The sequence below is a fragment of the Ambystoma mexicanum genome, chromosome 11, assembly GCF_040938575.1.
Source record: "Ambystoma mexicanum isolate Mex_15411 chromosome 11, UKY_AmexF1_1, whole genome shotgun sequence".
Classification (NCBI taxonomy): domain Eukaryota; kingdom Metazoa; phylum Chordata; class Amphibia; order Caudata; family Ambystomatidae; genus Ambystoma; species Ambystoma mexicanum.
The window spans coordinates 896545025-896560492 of record NC_090934.1 but is presented as its reverse complement, the minus strand read 5'-3'; positions in this window follow the sequence as shown (position 1 = coordinate 896560492).

Sequence of the window (15468 nt, the reverse complement as noted above, 5' to 3'; positions counted from 1 at the left end):
ACCACCTCCCCAGGGGACAGCGCCTACCCTCTGAGCACACACATGATGACGCCAATTCGGAACCCCATCACGCCTCCCGAGGTAAGATACAATACAGCCCATATTGCAACACGGAGCATAGTGGAGCGCACATTCGGAGTGCTCAAGTCACACTTTCGCTCCCTTGACCGTTCTGGCGGGAAACTGTTATACGCTCCCCCAGTAGTGTGCAGGATCATAGTGGCAGCATGTGTCCTGCACAATGTTGCAACACGCCGGGGCCTGGCTGTGGACATGGTGGTGCCCCCACATCCCCAACCACATGCACGCCCGCTGCGCATGGGAGGGGAAAGGGCACGGGGTGAGGCAGCCCATACGCAGCTGGTGGCCAATTACTTCACATAGAAAGCACACCCCTGTGGAGTGCACACAGCCCTGGCACATACCATCTGACAATCAATGATGACTCAATCTGACAATTATGATGAACAAAGGGACAGTCAACTGTCAGAACCATAGCAGCCTGAGATTGTTTATCTGGAAGTGTCACAATGTGTGCATCCCTACCTATACAACCACCACCAATGCAGTGTCATCAAAAGACACACTTCCATGCAGCAAAAATGAATACCCACTTGCAAAATACAACATGAGAACAGTGCCATGTCACCCAACCCCTCCCCGGCACAGCCACACAACACACCATGGCATGTCATGCAATGTGAGAGCAAACAAATGAATCCCCACAACATGCCCCAAGTGTCACCAACTACAGTGTCCCTAATGGAAACTGGCCACACATGAAATGCTCACAGTAATGCAGGACCAAAAACACACATTACCAAATACTTACCAAGAATACCAATCACCTACACAACCTCCAACCTACCATAAACATGACAGTACAGACTTAAAAAATTGGTAGCCTCACTACCTGATAATGGCAGCACTTCGAACACTTCCAAGTATACAGTGTTACAGCCACGCAAGAGTGTAGGTGCACTGCTTACAACATGGATTCCATTCCCAAAGTAGACCGCCTTGTGAAGACATGAGAAATGGACCTGCAAATTAGGAGGATGAGATGGATGCAGAGGCACATATCAATACACCATGCAGTGTACAATACAACAACAATATGCACTAGGAATGTATACACAGTATTGACTACAGACTGCCCACACATCAAATGGGAGTCCAACGTCACCGTGTACGTCAATGTCACTTGGGCACACCCTTTGCAAGCCCATGGAAACGGGAAGCAGGAGGGGTGTGTGTCCCACAAACCCAAGCATCTGACCCAAATTCAGGACAAGCCTGCATGTGCCCAGCCACAATACAGCGTATGCCCATGGGAGCCACACAAGGCAACACACTGTCCAAAAAACAAAAATCAAAAATCAAAAATCAAAAATCAAAAATCAAAAATGGCAGCCCACGCAAAGCCCTAGTCTGGTCCTCCATGGCAGCAAGCATGCAGGTGTGGAAGGTCTGGTTCTGGAGGATAATTGTGCGGAGGTCCCATGCAACAACTCACGGGATGCCCGGACCTCTACCCTAGTTGCCTGCATCTCAGCTGAGAGCGTACGTGTGAGCCGCTCCAGCTGCTGTTCTGTCCTCGTGTTAGCTGAAGCCTCAAGCTCAACCAGAGTTGCCCTGAGCTGACGGAGTTCCACCCTCAGGGCTTCCCTGTGGCCCTGGAACTCAATGGAAATGGCTTCCCGCAGAGTCTCCATTGCCGCCCGCCTGTTCCTGTTGGACGCCAACATGTCCTCCCTGTGTGACTGGCTAATGGAGTCTGTTGCCTGCTGTAGTTGTTCAATTAGCCTTTCTTGGGGGACAATGGAAGTGGCCACCCTATCCATGGCCTGAGCCATCATCTCAGTTGATGCAGCCTGTTGGTTTGCCATACCGTATATGGATTGCTCCCATGTGGTATTGCCTGGTGGCGTACGCCCACCGTGTCGGCGGGCACCACACCTGTCTGGGGCAAGGCCAACTGCGCCTTGCTGTGCCGGCACTGCCTGAGGCTGCAGGACTGCATTCCCCCTCTGATCTGCTGGCCCAGGAACAGGATCAGATGTAGCGGAGTGTGACCCTGCATCCGTAACCACCAAAGGCGGACCTACCAACACTGACATCCCCATTGAGGGTTCTACCTCTGGTGCAGGTGGGTTGGACAGTACAGAATCCCTCCCAGAAACACTTACCTGCGACTGCACGTAGGTCTCATTATCTGAATCGACACCTGAATAGAGCTCGGGGGAGGTGCACCCAGAGACACCCCTTGAGATGACAGCCTGCAGCAAGTGTGGGTTCTCACCCACCACCACGCCACGTCCCTCACTGGTGCCCAGTCGGGCCTGAGACCCCTCCTGGGTCTGCACCGTCTCCACAACCCCAGCAGTATCAAGTGCGTCATCCCCTGCAAAGACATGAAAGAAAAAAAATGGGAACAGGCATTAGCAACATGGAACACAATTAGGGCTGAGAAGCAACAGAAACAGTACTTCATTGACACATGTCCCACATGACTATAACCCTCCCATGCATGCATTGTCACTGCGTGCGAAGGGGAGGCAAATGGCACACATTGATGACACCAAGATGGAAGACCAACAAATTTGCTGCATGCTGCCTAGCAGTGGCATCACACATTGGCCTGTGATTGGCATGTTCAATACACATACATGACACATGCCACCACACAGATGGCATGTACCCTAGCCATGTCACACATGTGACAACAGGACTGAGAAATGCCTAGTGAAAGTGGTGGAATGCAGACAATCAGCCTGAATGAACACAGAATAACATGCAACTATGTTGTGGCAAGATGACAACTCAAGGGCAACTGGCGTGAGGTTGGGCTGAATGTCTACTGTTGCAAGAAGGGATACTGCAACACCCAAATCCTGGTGCGCAGAATGTTTTGGATGAAGCACATGGGTGACCCAAACCACTCAGGCATACACCCCCTCACCTGGCACTCAATCAGAAGCACTCACACACACGCCATGCACATGGATGACACACACATGCATGTGCACTCACCGGACAATGCCTCGCAATCTGGCAGGTCTCCCACGCCTTGGATCTGTTCCTCCGTGATGTAGGTCCCAGCAACATACTCATGTGGAGTGAGTTCTATGTCCTCTGCCGGAGACCCACCTCCAGTCACTAGAGTTGCGGCATGACTTGAGGCCAGCTTTTTCTTTGCCCTGCGCTTAAGGTCATTCCAGCGCTTGTAGCAATCATTAGCTGTGCGCCTCATGAATCCAAGGGCACTTATGAGTTCCGCATGGTCTGCCAGTGTGCCTGACGTTGTGCAGGTGTGGTCTTGCATCCTTCAGTAATCACCATTTCACTGTCATGTGCGGACACATACTCCACAAGTGCATCAAGTTCGACCCGATTGAAGCAGGGCTTCCTTGCTGGGCCGGACTGTGTAGCCGTGTGTGGGGCATCAGCCTGTACTGGACGAGCACTCTTCCTCTTCCGCTTGGAAGGTGGTGGTGATACTGAGTGTCCTACGCCACTCTGGACACTAGGGGCAGGAGCCCCGGTGGACTGTGGACTAGGAGTATGGGAATGAACACTCACCATGGGAGTTGGTGGAGGCATTAGGTGAAGTGTGATGTGGTCAGGGGGAACGTCAGCAGGATGGACTAGGACCGACATTGTCCTGGCTGGGACACTCAGAGCTGGGGTGAATTGAGCCGCAGCTGCCCTTGCAGCCTCCCCATCCTGCCTACTCAGGGCAGCAGATGACACAGCTGCCCCTGATCCACGTGGGCTGGTGACACCAACGTGCACCGCCACACGTGGCCTAGACTTGCTGACCTGGAAGTCAGCCATGGAGTCACCCAGTGCCAGGTTTGGTGCCACAATGGGCTGGTCCAACAAGGACTGAGCAGGGATGGTGTCAGCCACGTTACCCTCAACCGAGGGGGGGCATGGGTGTCCCTGACTGGTCACCCACACATGGGGGGCTAGGGGCACCCTGCAAGTCCTGGCCACGTCCCCTACCATATCCACCACGGCCAACTCTTGTGGCTCGCCCACCTTTGCCACCCTTACCGCGTGCTCGCCTCCCAACCATGGCACTGATGTTGTTGTGCGTATGGGAGTTGCAGTAAACTATTGTCCTGGGCAATTGGGGGTCAAAGGGGTAGGGTACTAGATGGAATTCATACCCTAGTGCTCTAGCAAGGCTGTATGTGACCCCTGGGGGAAGATGACAGGTCACACAACGCACAGGCACCCCGAAAAAGGTAGATAATGTGCATGCAACCCCTCCTAGACCACGTGCGTGGAAAAAAAAAACTGCACTACGCTGTGGCACCCAGTAACACAAAAATGAACGTATGCGTGTCAGAGACAGCCTAGACTGACCTCTGAAGGGGTAGGCAACACACGGGGCAAGCACAGATGTCAAATACGTGCGCAACTCACCGTCTGCCAGGAAAAATCATGTGTAAAATGTGCGCATTGGCAAAACCACCGCCAAAAGAAGACTTGTACGCTGTCTGAGGAGACAGAACAACAGGAGAAGTGAACGCTGTTTGAGGAAACACACCCAGGAAAAAGACAAGAAGAGAAAAAGCTGTCAGAGGTAACAGGGAGTACGAACTTGGAACGCCGTGAAGTAAATCGTGTGTGAACCGACAAGAAGTACAGATTTCACCCACTCGCTCTCCATGAAAAGCACGTACAAGGAAATGGCGTTCTACACATACCTTTTAAACATGCCCACGCGTCCAGCGTCACTTCCGCGTGTACGCGCTAAGGAGCCATCCTCCAATTACATGCGCTGACACTCTGACGTGCAGTCATTGGACGTGTAACATTCACCTGAGTACAGGGAAACGCCTGCGCACGCACGTCACAGACGCGCCTACGCGCTGTTGGCCTTTGGGCCAATGAATTTGCGTACGTGTGCTGACACGCTTACGCGCTAAGAACGTTTCCTCGAATTACAAGCAGACGTGCTGGATTTTCACTTGCCAAATCACTCCGTATCAAGCTGGCCACGCGTAAGCACACGGAAGACCACGCTCCTGCCCAGAAGGCCGAATTACTGCCCCCAGAGCCCCAGAGCCCCCCAGAGCCCCGAGCACGCTCCCACCTGCCATCTGCTGCTGCCTGATTGCCTGCTGCCCACGTGCCCTGCCACGGAGGTGCCTGTGTGCAATCCTGTCCCTGATCCTGTCACTGCATCATCTTGCACCAGCAGGGATGCCTGCGTCCAGACCCGTTTTCAGGCAGTGGATGAGCTCACAACAACTGGCCTTCCTCTGCCTGCGGACGTGGCTATCCGGGTCCGGGTTGAGCCTGTCCTGACTGGTGTGGCGTTGTGTCAACGGTCCATGCGAGGTGACCTGCAGTCTTTTCATGAGGAGACTGCACGTCATCTTGAATGGCTCGTTGACCGCGTCGGCCTACTGGCACAGGTCACCCAGGCCGGATTCCTCCATTTGATGGGGCTTGCTCAGACCCCCTCCTCAACTGAACCCCCTACGCGCCAGTCATCCTCCGTGCCATCTTCCCACCCATTAGTCACCTGGGTGCCCTGTGGAGCTGCCTCTGACAGTGCGGCCAGGCTGGTGGAGGAGGCATCCCTGCCACAGTCGGGAGTCGGACGTCCAGCAGGGGTGGCCACATCAACGACTGCACCCCAGCCAGTGGAGGATGTGCAGGCAGCAGTAGGCAGTGCACATACAGAGGCACAGCAGCAGCAGCAACGTGGTGGGAGCCATGATGGCTCGGGGCCTTCGACATCGGAGGGGTAGGCATCGGCTGGAGGGCAGGAGGACCCATGACGGGAAGTGTCTTCCGTGTTGCAGCGGTTGGGCCACACCATAGATGCGGAGCGGCAGCGGGCTGAAGAGGCACGGCTCACGATGGTCAGGGCAGAGAACTCCATGCGGAGGGCCCTGAGGCGGGCCGAGTGCCTCGAGGCAATCCGCAGGGAGTTGGAGGTGAACATGTCGACGGCCCTGCGGACCCTCGGGCCATGGAGGAGGACTGCCTCTGGGACATTGAGCAGGAGTTCGATGATGCTCCTGCCCGGATCATCCCGAAGTGAGTCGTCAGACTAGCCCGCTGCCCTTGTAAATAGTTCTGTAGTTAGTGTTAGGTTTCCTTTGCTTTTGCATTTTTTTTTGGACCTTTTGGACAATGGGCCACATTTTTGTATATAGTTTTTTTTTATTAGGTAGCATTATTAGATAGGTTTCATTTCTTCTGTTGGGATCATGGACCCTGGATTGTTTATCTGTATATAGTTGACTGTTGGATTTTCATTTTTTTTTAAATGATTTACCCATGGAGCAATGGTTTTCGATTTTAATTTTCCATTGGATTTACTTTTGTGGACTGTGACTTTGGACACCTTTCCTTTGGATTATGATTTGTGGTTTTGCATTATTTCACGGACATGCTGGTTTTTATTTTTAAATTCCCATTTTTGTTTGTTTATTTTTGATTCAATTTATGTTGCTTGTAATACATATTTTTTCTTCAAACTTCAATGTGTAGTATCATCTCATTGGTTTCATGCATATCATAATATGGGTTTTGACATTCACTGACACCCATTGGGTGTATGTGAGGGACATGTGTTCATTTTTAAACTTGCAATTGGGCTTCTATCATGTTATTGCCATTTCTAAGTGGGTGGATGCAATACTCGGGTGGGTGTTTGGCATTTGGAGGCTGACCATACGGGCCAGGGATCTAGATTGTGATGACACGTTGGGGGGACATGTGTGTGGGCCTGGTGGAGGGTGCCCCTGGATGCAGGGGGGTGGGGGTGCAGGGGGAGATGAGTGGGGGCCTGGATGAGGGTGCCCCTGGATGCTGGGGGGGTGGGGGTGCAAGGAGACATGAATTGGACATGAGTGGGGGCCTGGTGGAGGGTGCCCCTGACTGTTGGGGGTGGGGGTGCTGGGAGACATGAGTGGGGGCCTGGTGGAGGGTGCCCCACAGTGCTGGGGGTGGGGGTGCAGGGGGACATGAGTGGGGGCCTGGTGGAGGGTGCCATTGACTGTTGGGGGGTGGGGGTGCTGGGAGACATGAGTGGGGACCTGGTGGAGGGTGCCCCACAGTGCTGGGGGTGGCGGTGCAGGGGGACATGAGTGGGGGCCTGGTGGAGGGTGCCCCTGGATGCTGGGGGGTGGGGGTGCAGGGGGACATGAGTGGGGGCCTGGTGGAGGGTGCCCCTGACTGGTGGGGGGTGGGGGTGCATAGGGACATGAGTGGGGGCCTGGTGGAGGGTGCCCCTGGATGCAGGGGGGTGGGGTTGCTGGGAGACATGAGTGGGGGCCTGGTGGAGGGTGCCCCACAGTGCTGAGGGGTGGGGGTGCAGGGGGACATGAGCTGGACATGTGTGGGGGCCTGCTGGCAGGTGCCCTAGAGTGCTGGGGGTGGGGGTGCTGGGAGACATGCGTTGGTGGGAAGTAGTGCAAGGTGACATGTGGGTTGGCTGGGGGGCATGGGCATGGTGGAGGGGCTGCCTGCGGGACATGTGCAGGGTAGGCCCCTGTGGTGTGGGCCGCCTGCAGGGGACGTGGAGGGTGTTGGTTGAACAGCTGGGAGGACCCACACAGCTGATTCACTTGTAGGACTGGCCGGCACCCCCGGAATCCCCGTAGGCTGCTGGATTCGCGTGTGGAATTTCACTTGCACCTTGGAATACACGTACCCTGCTGAAATCGCGTGTGGAACTTCCCGCGCACATTGGAATAAACGTACCCTGCTGAAATCGCGTGTGGAACTTCCCGCGCACCTTGGAATACACGTACCCTGCTGAAATCGCATGTGGAACTTCCGGTGCACCCTGAAATATATGTACGCAGGGCAATCGCGTGTTGAACTTCCTGCGAACCCCGTAATACACAGACCCTGCTGATATCGTGTGTGAGACTACACGCGCAACCCTGATATACACGTACACAGGCGAATCTCACTGCTGGGGGGTGGGGGGGTGGTAGGAAGGAGTGGGGGCCTGGTGGAGGGTGCCCCTGGATGCTGGGGGTTGGGGGTGCTAGGAGACATGAGTGGGGGCCTGGTGGAGGGTGCCCCACAGTGCTGGGGGTGGGGGTGCTGGGAGACATGAGTGGGGGCCTGGTGGAGGGTGCCCCTGGATGCTGGGGGGTGGGGGTGCAGGGGGACATGAGTGGGGGCCTGGTGGAGGGTACCCCTGGATGCTGGGGGGTGGGGGTGCAGGGGGGCATGAGTGGGGGCCTGGTGGAGGGTGTCCCTGGATGCTGGGGGGTGGGGGTGCAAGGGTACATGAGTGGGGCCTGATGGAGGGTGCCCCTGGATGCAGGGGGGGTGCTGGGAGACATGAGTTGGACATGAATGGGGGCCTGGTGGAGGGTGCCACCGGATGCTGGGGGGGGTGGGGGTGCTGGGAGACATGAGTGGGGGCCTGGTGGAGGGTGCCCCTGGATGCAGGGGGGTGGGGGTGCAGGGAGACATGAGTGGGGGCCTGGTGGAGGGTGCCCCTGGATGCTGGGGGGTGGGGGTGCAAGGAGACATGAATTGGACATGAGTGGGGGCCTGGTGGAGGGTGCCCCTGACTGTTGGGGGGTGGGGGTGCTGGGAGACATGAGTGGGGGCCTGGTGGAGGGTGCCCCACATTGCTGGGGGTGGAGGTGCAGGGGGACATGAGTGGGGGCCTGGTGGAGGGTGCCATTGACTGTTGGGGGGTGGGGGTGCTGGGAGACATGAGTGGGGGCCTGGTGGAGTGTGCCCCACAGTGCTGGGGGTGGTGGTGCAGGGGGACATGAGTGGGGGCCTGGTGGAGGGTGCCCCTGGATGCTGGGGGGTGGGGGTGCAGGGGGACATGAGTGGGGGCCTGGTGGAGGGTGCCCCTGACTGGTGGGGGGTGGGGGTGTATAGGGACATGAGTGGGGGCCTGGTGGAGGGTGCCCCTGGATGCAGGGGGGTGGGGTTGCTGGGAGACATGAGTGGGGGCCTGGTGGAGGGTGCCCCACAGTGCTGAGGGGTAGGGGTGCAGGGGGACATGAGCTGGACATGTGTGGGGGCCTGCTGGCAGGTGCCCTACAGTGCTGGGGGTGGGGGTGCTGGGAGACATGCGTTGGTGGGAAGTAGTGCAAGGTGACATGTGGGTTGGCTGGGGGGCATGGGCATGGTGGATGGGCTGCCTGCGGGACATGTGCAGGGTAGTCCCCTGTGGTGTGGGCCGCCTGCAGGGGACGTGGAGGGTGTTGGTTGAACAGCTGGGAGGACCCACACAGCGGATTCACTTGTAGGACTGGCCGGCACCCCCGGAATCCCCGTAGGCTGCTGGATTCGTGTGTGGAATTTCACTTGCACCTTGGAATACACGTACCCTGCTGAAATCGCGTGTGGAACTTCCCGCGCACATTGGAATAAACGTACCCTGCTGAAATCGCGTGTGGAACTTCCCGCGCACCTTGGAATACACGTACCCTGCTGAAATCGCATGTGGAACTTCCGGTGTACCCCGAAATATACGTACGCAGGGCAATCGCGTGTGGAACTTCCTGCGAACCCCGTAATACATGGACCCTGCTGATATCGTGTGTGAGACTACATGCGCAACCCTAATATACACGTACACAGGCGAATCGCACTGCTGGGGGGTGCGGGGGTGGTAGAAAGGAGTGGGGGCCTGGTGGAGGGTGCCCCTGGATGCTGGGGGTGGGGGTGCAGGGGGACATGAGTGGGGGCCTGGTGGAGGGTACCCCTGGATGCTGGGGGGTGGGGGTGCAGGGGCACATGAGTGGGGGCCTGGTGGAGGGTGTCCCTGGATGCTGGGGGGTGGGGGTGCAAGGGGACATGAGTGGGGGCCTGATGGAGGGTGCCCCTGGATGCAGGGGGGGGTGCTGGGAGACATGAGTTGGACATGAATGGGGGCCTGGTGGAGGGTGCCCCCGGATTCTGGGGGGAGTGGGGGTGCTGAGAGACATGAGTGGGGGCCTGGTGGAGGGTGCCCCTGGATGCTGGGGGTTGGGGGTGCAGGGGGACATGAGTGGGGGCCTGGTGGAGGGTACCCCTGGATGCTGGGGGGTGGGGGTGCAGGGGGACATGAGTGGGGGCCTGGTGGAGGGTGTCCCTGGATGCTGGGGGGTGCGGGTGCAAGGGGACATGAGTGGGGGCCTGATGGAGGGTGCCCCTGGATGCAGGGGGGGGTGCTGGGAGACATGAGTTGGACATGAATGGGGGCCTGGTGGAGATTGCCCCCGGATGCTGGGGGGAGTAGGGGTGCTGAGAGACATGAGTGGGGGCCTGGTGGAGGGTGCCCCTGGATGCAGGGGGGTGGGGGTGCAGGGAGACATGAGTGGGGGCCTGGTGGAGGGTGCCCCTGGATGCAGGGGGATGGAGGTGCAGGGGGACATGAGTGTGGGCCTGGTGGAGGGTGCCCCACAGTGCTGGGGGGTGGGGGTGCAGGGAGACATGAGTGGGGGCCTGGTGGAGGGTGCCCCTGACTGGTGGGGGGTGGGGGTGCAGGGAGACATGAGTGGGGGCCTGGTGGAGGGTGCCCCTGGATGCTGGGGGGTGGGGGTGCAAGGAGACATGATTTGGACATGAGTGGGGGCCTGATGGAGGGTGCCCCTGACTGGTGGGGGGTGGGGGTGCAGGGAGACATGAGTGGGGGCCTGGTGGAAGGGGCCCCTGGATGCTGGGGGGTGGGGGTGCTGGGAGACATGAGTGGGGGCCTGGTGGAGGGTGCCCCACAGTGCTGGGGGGTGGGGGTGTGGGAGACATGAGTGGGGGCCTGGTGGAGGGTGCCCCACAGTGCTGGGGGGTGGGGGTGCTGGGAGACATGAGTGGGGGCCTGGTGGAGGGTGCCCCTGGATGCTGGGGGGTGGGGGTGCAGGGGGACATGAGTGGGGGCCTGGTGGAGGGTACCCCTGGATGCTGGGGGGTGGGGGTGCAGGGGGACATGAGTGGGGGCCTGGTGAAGGGTGCCCCTGGATCCTGGGGGGTGGGGGTGCAGGGGGACATGAGTGGGGGCCTGGTGGAGGGTGCCCCTGGATGCTGGGGGTGGGGGTGCAGGGGGACATGAGTGGGTGCCTGGTGGAGGGTGCACCTGGATGCAGGGGGGTGGGGGTGCTGGAAGACATTAGTTGGACATGAGTGGGGGCCTGGTGGAGGGTGTCCCTGACTGGTGGGGGGTGGGGGTGCAGGGAGACATTAGTGGGGGCCTGGTGGAGGGTGCTCCTGGATGCTGGGGGGTGGGGGTGCAAGGAGACATGAGTTGGACATGAGTGGGGGCCTGGTGGAGGGTGCCCCTGACTGGTGGGGGGTGGGGGTGCAGGTAGACATGAGTGGGGGCCTGGTGGAGGGTGCCCCTGGATGCAGGGAATGGGGGGTGCAGGACGACATGAGTTGGACATGAGTGGGGGCCTGGTGGAGGGTGCCCCTGACTGGTGGGAGAGCTGGGAGACATGAGTGGGGGCCTGGTGGAGGGAGCCCCTGGATGCTAGGGGGTGGGGGTGCTGGGAGACATGAGTGGGGGCCTGGTGGAGGGTGCCCCACAGTGCTGGGGGGTGGGGGTGCTGGGAGACATGAGTGGGGGCCTGGTGGAGGGTGCCCCTGGATGCTGGGGGGTGGGGGTGCTGGGAGACATGAGTGGGGGCCTGGTGGAGGGTTCCCCTGGATGCTGGGGGATGGGGTGCAGGGGGACATGAGTGGGTCCTGGTGGAGGGTACCCCTGGATGCTGGGGGGTGGCGGTGCAGGGGGACATGAGTGGGGGCCTGGTGGAGGGTGCCTCTGGATGCTGGGGGGTGGGTGTGCAAGGGGACATGAGTGGGGGCCTGGTGGAGGGTGCCCCTGGATGCTGGGTGTGGGGTGCAGGGGGACATGAGTGGGTGCCTGGTGGAGGGTGTGCCTGACTGGTGGGGGGTGGGGGTGCAGGGAGACATGAGTAGGGGCCTGGTGGAGGGTTCCCCTGGATGCGGAGGGCGTGGGGGTGCAAGGAGACATGATTTATACATGAGTGGGGGCCTGGTGGAGGGTGCCCCTGACTGGTGGGGGGTAGGGGTGCAGGGAGACATGAGTGGGGGCCTGGTGGAGGGTGCCCCTGGATGCAGGGGGTGGGGGTGCAGGACGACATGAGTTGGACATGAGTGGGGGCCTGATGGAGAGTGCCCCTGACTGGTGGGGGGTGGGGGTGCAGGGAGACATGAGTGGGGGCCTGGTGGAGGGTGCCCCTGGATGCTGGGGGGTGGGGGTGCAAGGAGACATGAGTTGGACATGAGTGGGGGCCTGGTGGAGGGTGCCCCTGACTGGTGTGGGGTGAGAGTGCAGGGAGACTTGAGTGGGGGCCTGGTGGAGGGTGCCCCTGGATGCTGGGGGGTGGGGGTGCAGGGGGACATGAGTGGGGGCCTGATGTAGGGTGCCCCTGGATGCTGGGGTGGTGGGGGTGCAGGGGGACATGAGTGGGGATCTGGTGGAGGGTGCCCCTAGATGCAGGGGGGTGGGGGTGCAGGGAGACATGAGTGAGGGCCTGGTGGAGGGTGCCCCACAGTGCTGGGGGGCGGGGGTGCTGGGAGACATGGAGCCTGGTGGAGGGTTCCCCACAGTGCTGGGGGGTGGGGGTGCTGGGAGACATGAGTGGGGGCCTGGTGGAGGGTGCCCCTGGATGCTGGGGGGTGGGGGTGCAGGGGGACATGAGTGGGGGCCTGGTGGAGGGTGCCCCTGGATGCTGGGGGGTGGGGGTGCAGGGGGACATGAGTGGGGGCCTGGTGGAGGGTGCCCCTGGATGTTGGGAGTGGGGGTGCAGAGGGACATGAGTGGGGGCCTGGTGGAGGGTGCCCCTGGATGCTGGGGGTGGGGGTGCAGGGGGACATGAGTGGGTGCCTGGTGGAGGGTGCCCCTGGATGCAGGGGGGTGGGGGTGCTGGGAGACATTAGTTGGACATGAGTGGGGGCCTGGTGGAGGGTGCCGCTGACTGGTGGGGGGTGGGGGTGCAGGGAGACATGAGTGGGGGCCTGGTGGAGGGTGCCCCTGGATGCAGGGGGTGGGGGGTGCAGGGAGACATGAGTTGGACATGAGTGGGGGCCTGGTGGAGGGTGCCCTTAATTGGTGGGGGGTGGGGGTGCAGGGAGACATGAGTGGGGGCCTGGTGGAGGGTGCCCCTGGATGCTGGGGGGTGGGGGTGCAAGGAGACATGAGTTGGACATGAGTGGGTGCCCGGTGGAGGGTGCCCCTAGATGCTGGGGGGTGGGGGTGCTGGGACACATGAGTGGGGGCCTGGTGGAGGGTGCCCCTGGATGCAGCGGGGTGGGGGTGCTGGGAGACATGAGTTGGACATGAGTGGGGGCCTGGTGGAGGGTGCCCCTGACTGGTGGGGGATGGGGGTGCAGGGAGAAATGAGTGGGGTGCCTGGTGGAGGGTGCCCCTGGATGCTGGGGGGTGGGGGTGCAGGGGGACATGAGTGGGGGCCTGGTGGAGGGTGCCCCTGGATGCTGGGGGGTGGGGGTGCAGGGGGACATGAGTGGGGGCCTGGTGGAGGGTGCCCCTGGAAGCAGGGGGGTGGGGGTGCAGGGGGACATGAGTGGGGGCCTGGTGGAGGAGGGCCCTGGTTGCAGAGGGGTGGGGGTGCTGGGAGACATAAATTGGACATGAGTAGGGGCCTGGTAGAGGGTGCCCCTGGATGCTGGTGGGTGGGGGTGCTGGGAGACATGAGTGGGGGCCTGGTGGAGGGTGCCCCTGGATGCAGGGGGGTGGGGGTGCAGGGAGATATGAGTGGGGGCCTGGTGGAGGGTGCCCCTGGATGCAGGGGGGTAGGGGTGCAGGGGGACATGAGTGTGGGCCTGGTGGAGGGTGCCCCACAGTGCTGGGTGGTGGGGGTGCAGGGGGACATGAGTGGGGGCCTGGTGGAGGGTGCCCCTGACTGGTGGGGGGTGGGGGTGCAAGGAGACATGAGTGGGGGCCTGGTGGAGGGTGCCCTGGATGCTGGGGGGTGGGGGTGCAAGTAGACATGAGTTGGATATGAGTGGGGGCCTGGTGGAGGGTGTCCCTGACTGGTGGGTGGTGGGGGTGCTGGGAGACATGAGTTGGGGCCTGGTGGAGGGTGCCCCTGAATGCAAGGGGGGTGGGGTGCAGGGAGACATGAGTGGGGGCTTGGTGGAGGGTGCCCCTGGATGCTGGGGGTTGGGGGTGCCTGGAGACATGAGTGGGGGCCTGGTTGAGAGTGCCCCACAGTGCTGGGGGGTGGGGGTGCTGGGAGACATGAGTGGGGGCCTGGTGGAGGGTGCCCCAGAGTGCTGGGGGGTGGGGGTGCTGGAAGACATGAGTGGGGGCCTGTTGGAGGGTGCCCCTGACTGGTGGGGGTGGGGGTGCAAGGAGACATGAGTGGGGGCCTGGTGGAGGGTTCCCCTGGATGCTGGGGGGTGGGGTGCAGGGGGACATGAGTGGGGGCCTGGTGGAGGGTACCCCTGGATGCTGGGGGGTGGCGGTGCAGGGGGACATGAGTGGGGGCCTGGTGGAGGGTGCCTCTGGATGCTGGGGGGTGGGGGTGCAAGGGGACATGAGTGGGGGCCTGGTGGAGGGTGCCCCTGGATGCTGGGGGTGGGGGTGCAGGGGGACATGAGTGGGTGCCTGGTGGAGGGTGTCCCTGACTGGTGGGGGGTGGGGGTGCAGGGAGACATGAGTAGGGGCCTGGTGGAGGGTTCCCCTGGATGCGGGGGGCGTGGGGGTGCAAGGAGACATGATTTAGACATGAGTGGGGGCCTGGTGGAGGGTGCCCCTGACTGGTGGGGGGTATGGGTGCAGGGAGACATGAGTGGGGGCCTGGTGGAGGGTGCCCCTGGATGCAGGGGGTGGGGGTGCAGGACGACATGAGTTGGACATGAGTGGGGGCCTGATGGAGAGTGCCCCTGACTGGTGGGGGGTGGGGGTGCAGGGAGACATGAGTGGGGGCCTGGTGGAGGGTGCCCCTGGATGCTGGGGGGTGGGGGTGCAAGGAGACATGAGTTGGACATGAGTGGGGGCCTGGTGGAGGGTGCCCCTGACTGGTGTGGGGTGAGAGTGCAGGGAGACTTGAGTGGGGGCCTGGTGGAGGGTGCCCCTGGATGCTGGGGGGTGGGGGTGCAGGGGGACATGAGTGGGGGCCTGGTGTAGGGTGCCCCTGGATGCTGGGGTGGTGGGGGTGCAGGGGGACATGAGTGTGGATCTGGTGGAGGGTGCCCCTGGATGCAGGGGGGTGGGGGTGCAGGGAGACATGAGTGAGGGCCTGGTGGAGGGTGCCCCACAGTGCTGGGGGGTGGGGGTGCTGGGAGACATGGAGTCTGGTGGAGGGTTCCCCACAGTGCTGGGGGGTGGGGGTGCTGGGAGACATGAGTGGGGGCCTGGTGGAGGGTGCCCCTGGATGCTGGGGGGTGGGGGTGCAGGGGGACATGAGTGGGGGCCTGGTGGAGGGTGCCCCTGGATGCTGGGGGGTGGGGGTGCAGGGGGACATGAGTGGGGGCCTGGTGGAGGGTGCCCCT